The sequence below is a fragment of the Octodon degus genome, unplaced genomic scaffold, assembly GCF_000260255.1.
Source record: "Octodon degus isolate 3935 unplaced genomic scaffold, OctDeg1.0 scaffold00016, whole genome shotgun sequence".
In the NCBI taxonomy this organism is placed as follows: domain Eukaryota; kingdom Metazoa; phylum Chordata; class Mammalia; order Rodentia; family Octodontidae; genus Octodon; species Octodon degus.
Window position 1 is genome coordinate 23,299,521 of NW_004524592.1, and position 8,930 is coordinate 23,308,450.

An 8,930-nucleotide genomic window follows, 5' to 3' on the forward strand; every position below is an offset into this window, starting at 1 on the left:
GATTTGAAACTGTCTCATTGCTATCTGTTTATCAATAAAACTTTGAAAAAAAAAGACCACATGCTGAGATTAAATCTAAGGATGCAGTTGTAGTGGGTAGTTCATCACTGGGAATGCCATTAAATTATACAGCATAGTAGAAAGACTACAAGGAACGACCATACGATTATCTCCAAATACAGAGAAGTTTTTCTGTAGCAATTAACGTTTGCTTATATTATAAACAATAAGAGTATTTGACGGATCTGTAATATGATCTTTCTTGTCAAAATCAGCATCCAGAGGGCTGGCCAAATAGCTCAGCAGACTAAAGTGCCTGCTTAGGCAGAGTGCAGTGCCTGGGGTTCGATCCCCAGCATGCCATGCTTGCCCCACCCTTGGGGTATACTGAGATGGCAATTGAGACTGGGCTGGTGGTGCACACCTGTAATCCCAGCTCTTGGGAGGCTGTAAGTGGGAAGATCACCACGAGTGTGATCTAATAGTGAGATCCTGAACACCCTGTAGATGCTTCCCTAAAAGTACAAAAAAAAAAAAAAAAATCAGCATCTAGCAATGTAGCACCTTATTAAATGAAGGAATCTTTTTCACTGTTGTCAACCAATTAAGAATATCCATTTTCTTCACTGCTATTTAAATAATGTTTAAGGTACTAGCAATGCAAATAACTCAAGAGGAAAAACTTGGAGGCATAAGAATTGGAAAAGAAAAGTAAAACTGTATCTTTGTGGGAGTTATGATTGTGTATATGTAAATAAAAAACACTGACAAGTAGAGAATGTAGTGTATTATGTTACTAGATTAACATGTAAAAATCAGTATCTACCTATTTATCTAAAAAGTCAGACTGCAATGGAGATTTCATATTTTATCAAAACAGACACTAAACTTACTTACATAAGTTCTACAAGAAATATTCAAAACGTAGTTAAGGAAAAACTATAAAAAGCTCCTAAGAGACACAAAAGGTGGAGCTGATGAAGTAGAAGCACATATTCCATTCTTGAATGAGAGACTCAGTATCATAAAGATGTTAAATAGAACTAAGTTTCTTGCTGAATTTACTCCAACTCCAAAAGGGGGAAAACTCAGATTTTGTTCCTGTAACTAGATGGGTTGATAATAAAGTTCATTTAGAAAAAAAACCAGGAAGAATATGCATGAAAATAACTTAAAAAGAAGAGGAGAGTGTGTGTTTATATGTAAATGCAGGCACAGCCCCAGTGTCAAGTTCAATGCACTACAAAGGCTTTGGAATTGAGGTAGTCAGTTAGAGGTACAAGAAGAGAGGGACACTGATGACTGGAGCTAGTTGTGTGTGCATGGTTGGTGTACCGCTAAGAACAGCTACATCTTAATCAGTGGAGTCAAAGCTAGAATTTTTAATAAGTAGTTTTGAGGATAACCATGCAGAAAAGCATAACATTAGTTCCATTCTTTGCATGTACTTTGCATAAAGCTAAAATTCCAATGTATCACAAATTAAATGTAAAAAATTGTGAAGTGGTACGAGTTCTGAAAGAAAACATGGGTAAGCTCCTCTATAATCTGTAAACGGGAAAATTGTGATTCAAAATTCAAAAGCAGTAAAGAAAAACTTGAACATTTTAATTGCATTTAAATTTTTGCATTGGAAATCATACCTGAGGTAAGCATATAGACAACCACCTGGGGAAACATTCATGACTCGTGTTACGGACAAGGATGTATTTCTACTCTGTAAAGAGCACCTGAAGATCGAAGGAAATATGGTAAATGAAATAATGTACAAACCACCAAAAAATGCACAAATGCCTGCAAGCCACGAATAAAGATGAATGTAATCGGAGGAATATCAAAGTGGTACAGCACTGAAACAATGACCAACCTGATGGTCGTACACTGAGCTCCACCCGTTCTGTTGGCAAGGTAATGCTGATGCAAAGCAGTGTGATTATGGGAAAGATTTGGTGACAGTTAGCAGTGCTACTTATTTATTTATTTCTGGACCCTCTAAAAAATCCTACTTTAGGAATCTATCTCTTTAATATTGTAGAAAAAATGATAAATTTGTACATGTAAATCTATTAATTCCTATTTAGAAGAAAAATATAAGGCTATTAATTCCTAACTGTAAGAGACTGGAAATAATTGAAGTGACCCATTCTGGGATTAACTGTTATTTTGTCACCACACTGCAGAATTTTGTGTGTGTGTGTGTGTGTGTGTGTGTGTGTACGTGTGTGTGACTGTGTGCTGTAGTTGTTGCTGGGGATCTCCTCACTCAGCTTTTCAGAGGTACTATATTTAAGGATTGTGACAAATCAAAATTTGAAGTTAGTCATTATGAAATGTATCTGTCAAACAAAGAGGACATAACTTTGTTATTATGCATGCATCTTATTTTTAATTCATTAACATTTTAAGTAAGCAGAAGTAGAATATGGGGGTCTTTCTATATTTGTGCCTTTATACAATTTTTTTTTTTTTTTGTATTTTAGGGAAGGGCCTACGGGGTGTTCAAGGTTTCACTACTAGATAAGACTCGTAGTGATCTGCCTGTTTACAGCTTCCCAAGAGCTGGGATTCCAGGAGTGCTCCACCAGTCTCAATTGCTGTCTCAGCGCACCCTGGGGATGGTGCCCGCACGGCAGGTGTGGAGATAGAATCCCTGGCCCCTGTACCTACTTGCAGGCACTTTAATCCACTGAGCTATTTGGCCAGCACTATACAATGTGTTGATAAAGGCAGTTTTTATAATTTCTCTTAGGACAACTCAGCTATCTCCACAAAAACAAAAACAGGCATTTTCCATACATATCCTTACTGTAGCAAATACATTTTAAGTGTCTAATAGAATCAAACTAATGTCATGAAGATGCTGTAGTGGTAATAAACATTGGAGTAGATAGTACTTGCTGAGTGCTGTGTTCCAGGTTCTAAGAATTTTCAATGTAGTGGCTCACCCAACTTATGCCACCTTATCATGGTGGATAACATTGCTCTCTGCACTTAAGGGGGAAGGACATTGAGGTGGAAAGATGGAGGTAATGGTGAAGTTGAGGTCTGAATCCAAGGAGCTGGCCCCAGAGTTGGAGCTGAAGCCCCAAGCTGTGTACTGTGTTTATACTTTACTCATTAAGAAAGATCATTTAGTTACTTTGAATTAAAAAGGCCACAATTTTTTATTTACTGTGGAATGAAATCTGTTCAAGTGTTGCCTTTGTTATTAGTTGGTATTATCATGGGTAATTAATTTTATTTAACCAGTAGCTTAGAAAAATAGTCTTTTGCTATAACTCATTCATAAAAATGTATTACCAGAATTTCTGTTTTGTGCCTTTGAAATTTTTTATTTAAAATACTGTATGCTTATCAAAACCATGAACAGAAAAAATAGTGAAGCACAAAACTATGTTGACAAACCTGAAAACCAAAAGTACGTTCCATCAAGATTTTAAGATTTTCTAAAAGAATGATCCTGTATTTAATAAAACAGCTCATGGTTGGTTTCCTTACCTATGATGTGCCTATTATAGATTTCTAGTTAATTATACACCAAAGTCTTCCACATCACCAAAAACAATGGCCACAGGTAAATGATAGTTGTACATATGCTGCCCAAGGGAGCACAAAGTAAATGGTAATTCATTTATTTATTATTTTTCATTTTAAAGAAATAAAAAATAAAACCAAATTTCAGAACAAGATAATAGGAGAGTAGCAGTAATTAAGACACTGAGTATTGTTATCTTCAGAGCAGACACTCAGAATACAATACATGGGCATGAACTATTTTCCAAACTTTATTAGCACAAACCTTCCTTTTCAATGAACTGAAACTAGCAGTGTAGCTGTCTTAACTATCTTGTGTATACACATGTGCGTTTTCCTTTTCCCTTCTTTCTTTTCTCCTTTCCCCATTACAGTTTCTCTTTTCTTTTGAACAATTTCTTCCTAATTCACAACATCTGCTGCACATTTTGTGTCCTGCTTGCTCATTCAGCTTCTTAGACTAGTGAGATTATACGATGTTTACACATGTGGGTCTGATTTATTTCACTAATGAAACTAGTCTAGTTGCATTCATTTACTTATAAGAGTCTCATGCTTATCCTTCTTTATGGCTGAATAGTACTCTATTTATATAACAAAATCTTTTTTAAAATTCATGCCTCAGTTGATGGGCATTTAGATTGTTTCCAAGATTAAACTATTACAGATTGTGTTGCTATAAACATGGTATCTTCCCAGAAGAGAATAGCTGGGTGGGATGGGACCTCTAATCTTAGTTTTTTGAGGAACCTCCATACTGATTTCGACAGTGGTTGCAGTCTACACATCCACCAACAGTGGAGAAGGGCTCCTTTTTCCCAAGAGCCCCTTCATCATTTGTCATTGGTTGACTTTTTGCTGATAGCTGTTCTTTCTGCAGTGAGATGGAATCTCAGGATTGTTTTAATTAGCATTTCTTGAATGACCAATGATGTTGGACATTTTTTCCTAGCATTATTTTCCATTTGCATTTTTTCACCTGAGAATTATATATTCATCTTCGATGCCCATTTTGGTTTGGGTCTTTGAATTTTGGGAGATTGATTTTTTTTCAGTTCTTTATATGTTCTAGATAGAAGTCCTTTGCTTGAGCGACAGCTGGCTGTGATTTTTTTCCCATTCTATGTCCATAAAAATTTCCCACATGTCAGTTTATTTCTTGGGTTAACTTTTTTTTTTTTTTTTTTTTTTTGCGGTACCAGGGATTGAACTCAGGACCCTGTGCTTGCCAAGCAGGCACTTATTCTGCTGAGCTATCTCCCCAGCCCTGGGTTGACTTTTAAGAAGTCAAATTATATGAGGATTTTCCCTAATATTGAGAGGTTATTACTAAAGAAACAACACCCTGCTAATTTGACAGTTATAAAAGCTTAGTATTTTCTGTATAATACTCACTTAACTTATGACTGTTCATTAATTTAATTGTGGAGATTTGCATATTTGTTGAAATTACTGTAGGCCTTTAGGTAGATGTGCTATTTTAATTCTGTTGCATTGTATGAGAAAATTTTCCTCTACATTATTGTTCACCTTCTATTGTGATCAGTACAACTGGAATATAAAATGTATAATGATTCTATAGGTAATTTATTTCTTCTGTTGAAAATAGCTCAGCAGATTAAAACATCTGCAAGCAGGCTCAGGGGCCAGGGGTTCAATCACCTGGTTTGTCTGCTGGCCCCAGGGTGCACTGAGACAGCAGTTGAGACTGGGTGTGGTGGCGCATGACTGTAATCCCAGCACTTGGAATGCTGTAAATAGGAGAATCACTGCGAGTCTGATCTACTAGTGAGACCTTCAATACCCTGTAGATCCATCCCTAAAGTGCAAAAAAAAAAAAAAAAAGGAAAATATTCATAGTTTTTAATCTTTGCCATCCTTCCTTATGCAGAAATCTACTTATAGTCAGTGATATTTTATTAGTCTGCACTGGGGTCATTTCAGCATGTGATAAGAACCTGCATGGATCTCATGCTAGTTCCTCCCCGCCAGTACCAGGTGTTGTCACCTCGGAGGGCTCAGTGTGTTGTCTTTGCCTTGTTGGTTCATGATGTCTTTCTTTTCTGTCTTAAAACACTATGTCAGGCTGTCATTTTGTTTTATTAATTTATGTATTATTGGACCAATATGGGTTTAAATGACCCTAGTGTTAAAATATGTCTAAATGGGTCCAATATGCTATTAGAAGAATTAAATTCATAGTTACATGTCAGAGAGAACATTAAGAATAGAAGAAAAAAGTGCTTTTCTCATCAATTCTAACTACATGGAGCTCTTTGAAGAAAATCAGGAGATCTTATTTTTGTTTGGAATCCCTCTCTGGAGTCCAGAAGAATGCTGTCCATCCTATGCAAGTTCAACTTGTATTTTGTGTTGTTTGCCTGGTCAGACAACAGCGGGAGAATGGACTTTACCAGCCACTTCTAGAGGGATGATTGTAAATTCCCTCTGAAGCCTACATAGGTGCTCAGAAGCACCAACACACATAAGAGGTAGCTGATTTTCTGGTTTCTGACTCTTGTGAGTCTCCAGGGAGGCAGCTACTGTCTGCAGTAACCTCAGGTCAGGGGACCTGTGAAATCCTCACGTGTGAGACATGGGTGGAGTGTGGTGGACAGCATGCCAGGGAAGCCCTCTTGGAGCAGTGATGGATGGCTTTTTGCTGTATCTTAAAGCTCAGTATTGGCTGGGGAGATAGCTCAGCAGTCTAGCACCTGTGTGGCAAGTACAAAGACCCAAATTCGATCTTAGTACCCCTGTGGGCCCCAGAACTCCAGGTAGGCCATCCTGGACCCCAAAACCAGGTGTGATGGGGCATGCCTGTAATCCCAGGGCTGGGAAGGCTGAGATATGCAGATCACTACAGTCCAAACTGAGTAGTGAAATCCTGTATTAAGAAAAGAATGAAAAAATTAAAACTCTATATTACAACAGAAGAGCTTTCCTTAAAACTTTTATTCAAACTGTGGACACAGTGACAGAATACAAGAAAGTATAAATTGAAGGAGATCTGAAGAATCAGCTACCCAACACATGTTCTTTACATGTTAGGAGAAAGAAGTATGGAAAATGATGATCAGCCTTCATGGCTAAGAATGTTAAATAATTGGAATGATTTTCTTTTCTCTTTTTTTATGCAGTACCAGGGATTGAACTCAGGACCTTGTGCTTGCCATGCAAGTGCTTATTCTACTGAACTATCTCCCTGGCCCTGAGGAAAGCTTTTCTGACTTGTCATTAAGAATTCTTTTTACCACACCTGACTCCATTAATTAAATGACTTTACAATCTGAGCTCTTCCAGAGCCTCTAGTACTTTGCTTTTTACTGAGTATACAGGTACAGATTTTAGAAAATTCCTAGTGAATTCCTAGTGTAGTGGCTCTCTTAAGAATCTTACCACTCTTATTCTCTGTCCAATCCCAATAAGCTAGGCTGCAGCACTAACAATTCATGATAATTTAATAGCTTTTCCTTTTGTTCTGCTTTGAGCGCAGAATTTCCTAAAACCTAGCTCTAAACTCAGGCATGCAGTATGCTGCCTGATGTCACTTTTAAGATAAAAGTGAAGAGGAAAACCATGTGCCAAGCCTTCTCAGTATCTTGTCTTTACTACAGTATCAACAAATAGTCTGCCTGCTTCCCTCCCAGTGCTGCAAATCACATGTGTTTCCATCCATTATCCAAGCTTTTCAACTTTTAAAGTTTCCTTCCCTTGTGAAGAATACAGCTGTATAATTTGAATAGCAAAACACAAAGTGTGAATGGTACCAAATCTATGATTTTGTAATGGTGAGTTTGTTGGGGTCAGATTTTTCCTCGTTTATTCTCAAGAACAATCACTTTCTCGTATCATTGACAAATTACCTCAGAAAGCAAATAGCTAATGGCATATGCAACATCTCCGTAAGTGTCACATAATTTAAATTAATAGTAGTTACTGGATAGAGGAGCAGGCTCCATATTATGTGGCTGTGCAATCCACACTCCTGTTATCACTAAATCAGACATTCAACCTTCTTCCTGAGGACAGTGTTGTGCTAAGTTGCTTTGTGAGGGTTTTATTTCTATTTCTTATAAAGAATCTCAATGAGCTAACATGTTCCATGGGTTAACAGGGAGCTTAGGATTCAAAATTCCCCATTTTCTTTCCTTAGTGTCAATGCAGGACATCAAAGGAGTTCACGAAGACAAGTCTTAGTAACAGAATGCTTTGTATGATTTTGAACGTAACAGAGAAAGAATGTTTGATATAGCAACATTAAAATTTAAAGTAGTGGGGCTCATAGTAGTGATGAGATGGTTCATTTAGTTTTTTCTTTTCAAAAGGGAAGAAGGCTTGACTGTTGCTTAATGGATTGTAGAATTGCTGTCTTTTATGCTGTGAGCCTGTTATTGTGTCTGCATTGTATGAAAAGTTCATATTTTGGGCTTAGCAGATAGACTCATTTGGATTAGGTTTGTTGAGAAATTTTTCCAAACTATATTATGTAAGAAAGATGCAAGCAGTAGGCAGGCTTCAAGATTTTTCTAGAAGAATGATTGAGACCAGGACAAGGACCCTGAAGATGAAGAAATAGTGGTAACGAATGCCCTGCATGCTCTCAGGTGATTTGAGTCATGTTGTTCCCAGAGAGCAATAGTTCTTCTCCCAAAACTATGGAAAGATGCCCATTGTCTTTCTGTCAGACTGTCCCAGATTTCCAGCTGCAGAGCAAATAGTGCAGGAAACTTGCTTTTAATTTCCAAGTGGAGTGCACTGGACCTGTACTTAGCGTCCCAACATGGCGCAAGCAAAACAAAACAAAACAAACAGGAAGTTTCAGGACATTGACTACACATTGTGCTTGTTTGCTGTGCAGATTTTTATGGGATGGTGTCAACTGCTTCAAACGAGGAACACTTTCAAAGAAGACAAAAGACCCTGAAGACCTTTATTGGTCACAATAACCTCAGGATGCTAATAACAGTTTGTTTGTAAAGCAGATGTCAAACTTGGTAGCTTCTTTCTACTTTCTAACTGGAGGGTTCTAGCTGTGGCTCCAGTGCACAAGTTCTTGTTTTCACAGATGTGGAGCAAACATGAAGTAACTTCAGGGCAATGTGCTCACAAAGAGCAAGTATGACGTTAGCTGGGTGAGGTGAAGGGGAAAAGAATGCTGAGTTGGGCAAAGAGGGTATCTCCTCTGATGTCCTGAGACCAATCTAGTAAGCAATGTGGGACAAAAAGTAATGAAGTAGAATTGGCCTTTTTTGATAGATTAATGTTTCTCTGTTTTGGTCAAGAGTAGTAATGGGATGAGATAATGTAAGTTTCCCTCTCTCCTTTCTTTTTTCCCTCCCTCTCTCCTTTCCTTCCTTCCTTCCTTCCTTCCTTCCTTCCTTCCTTCCTTCCTT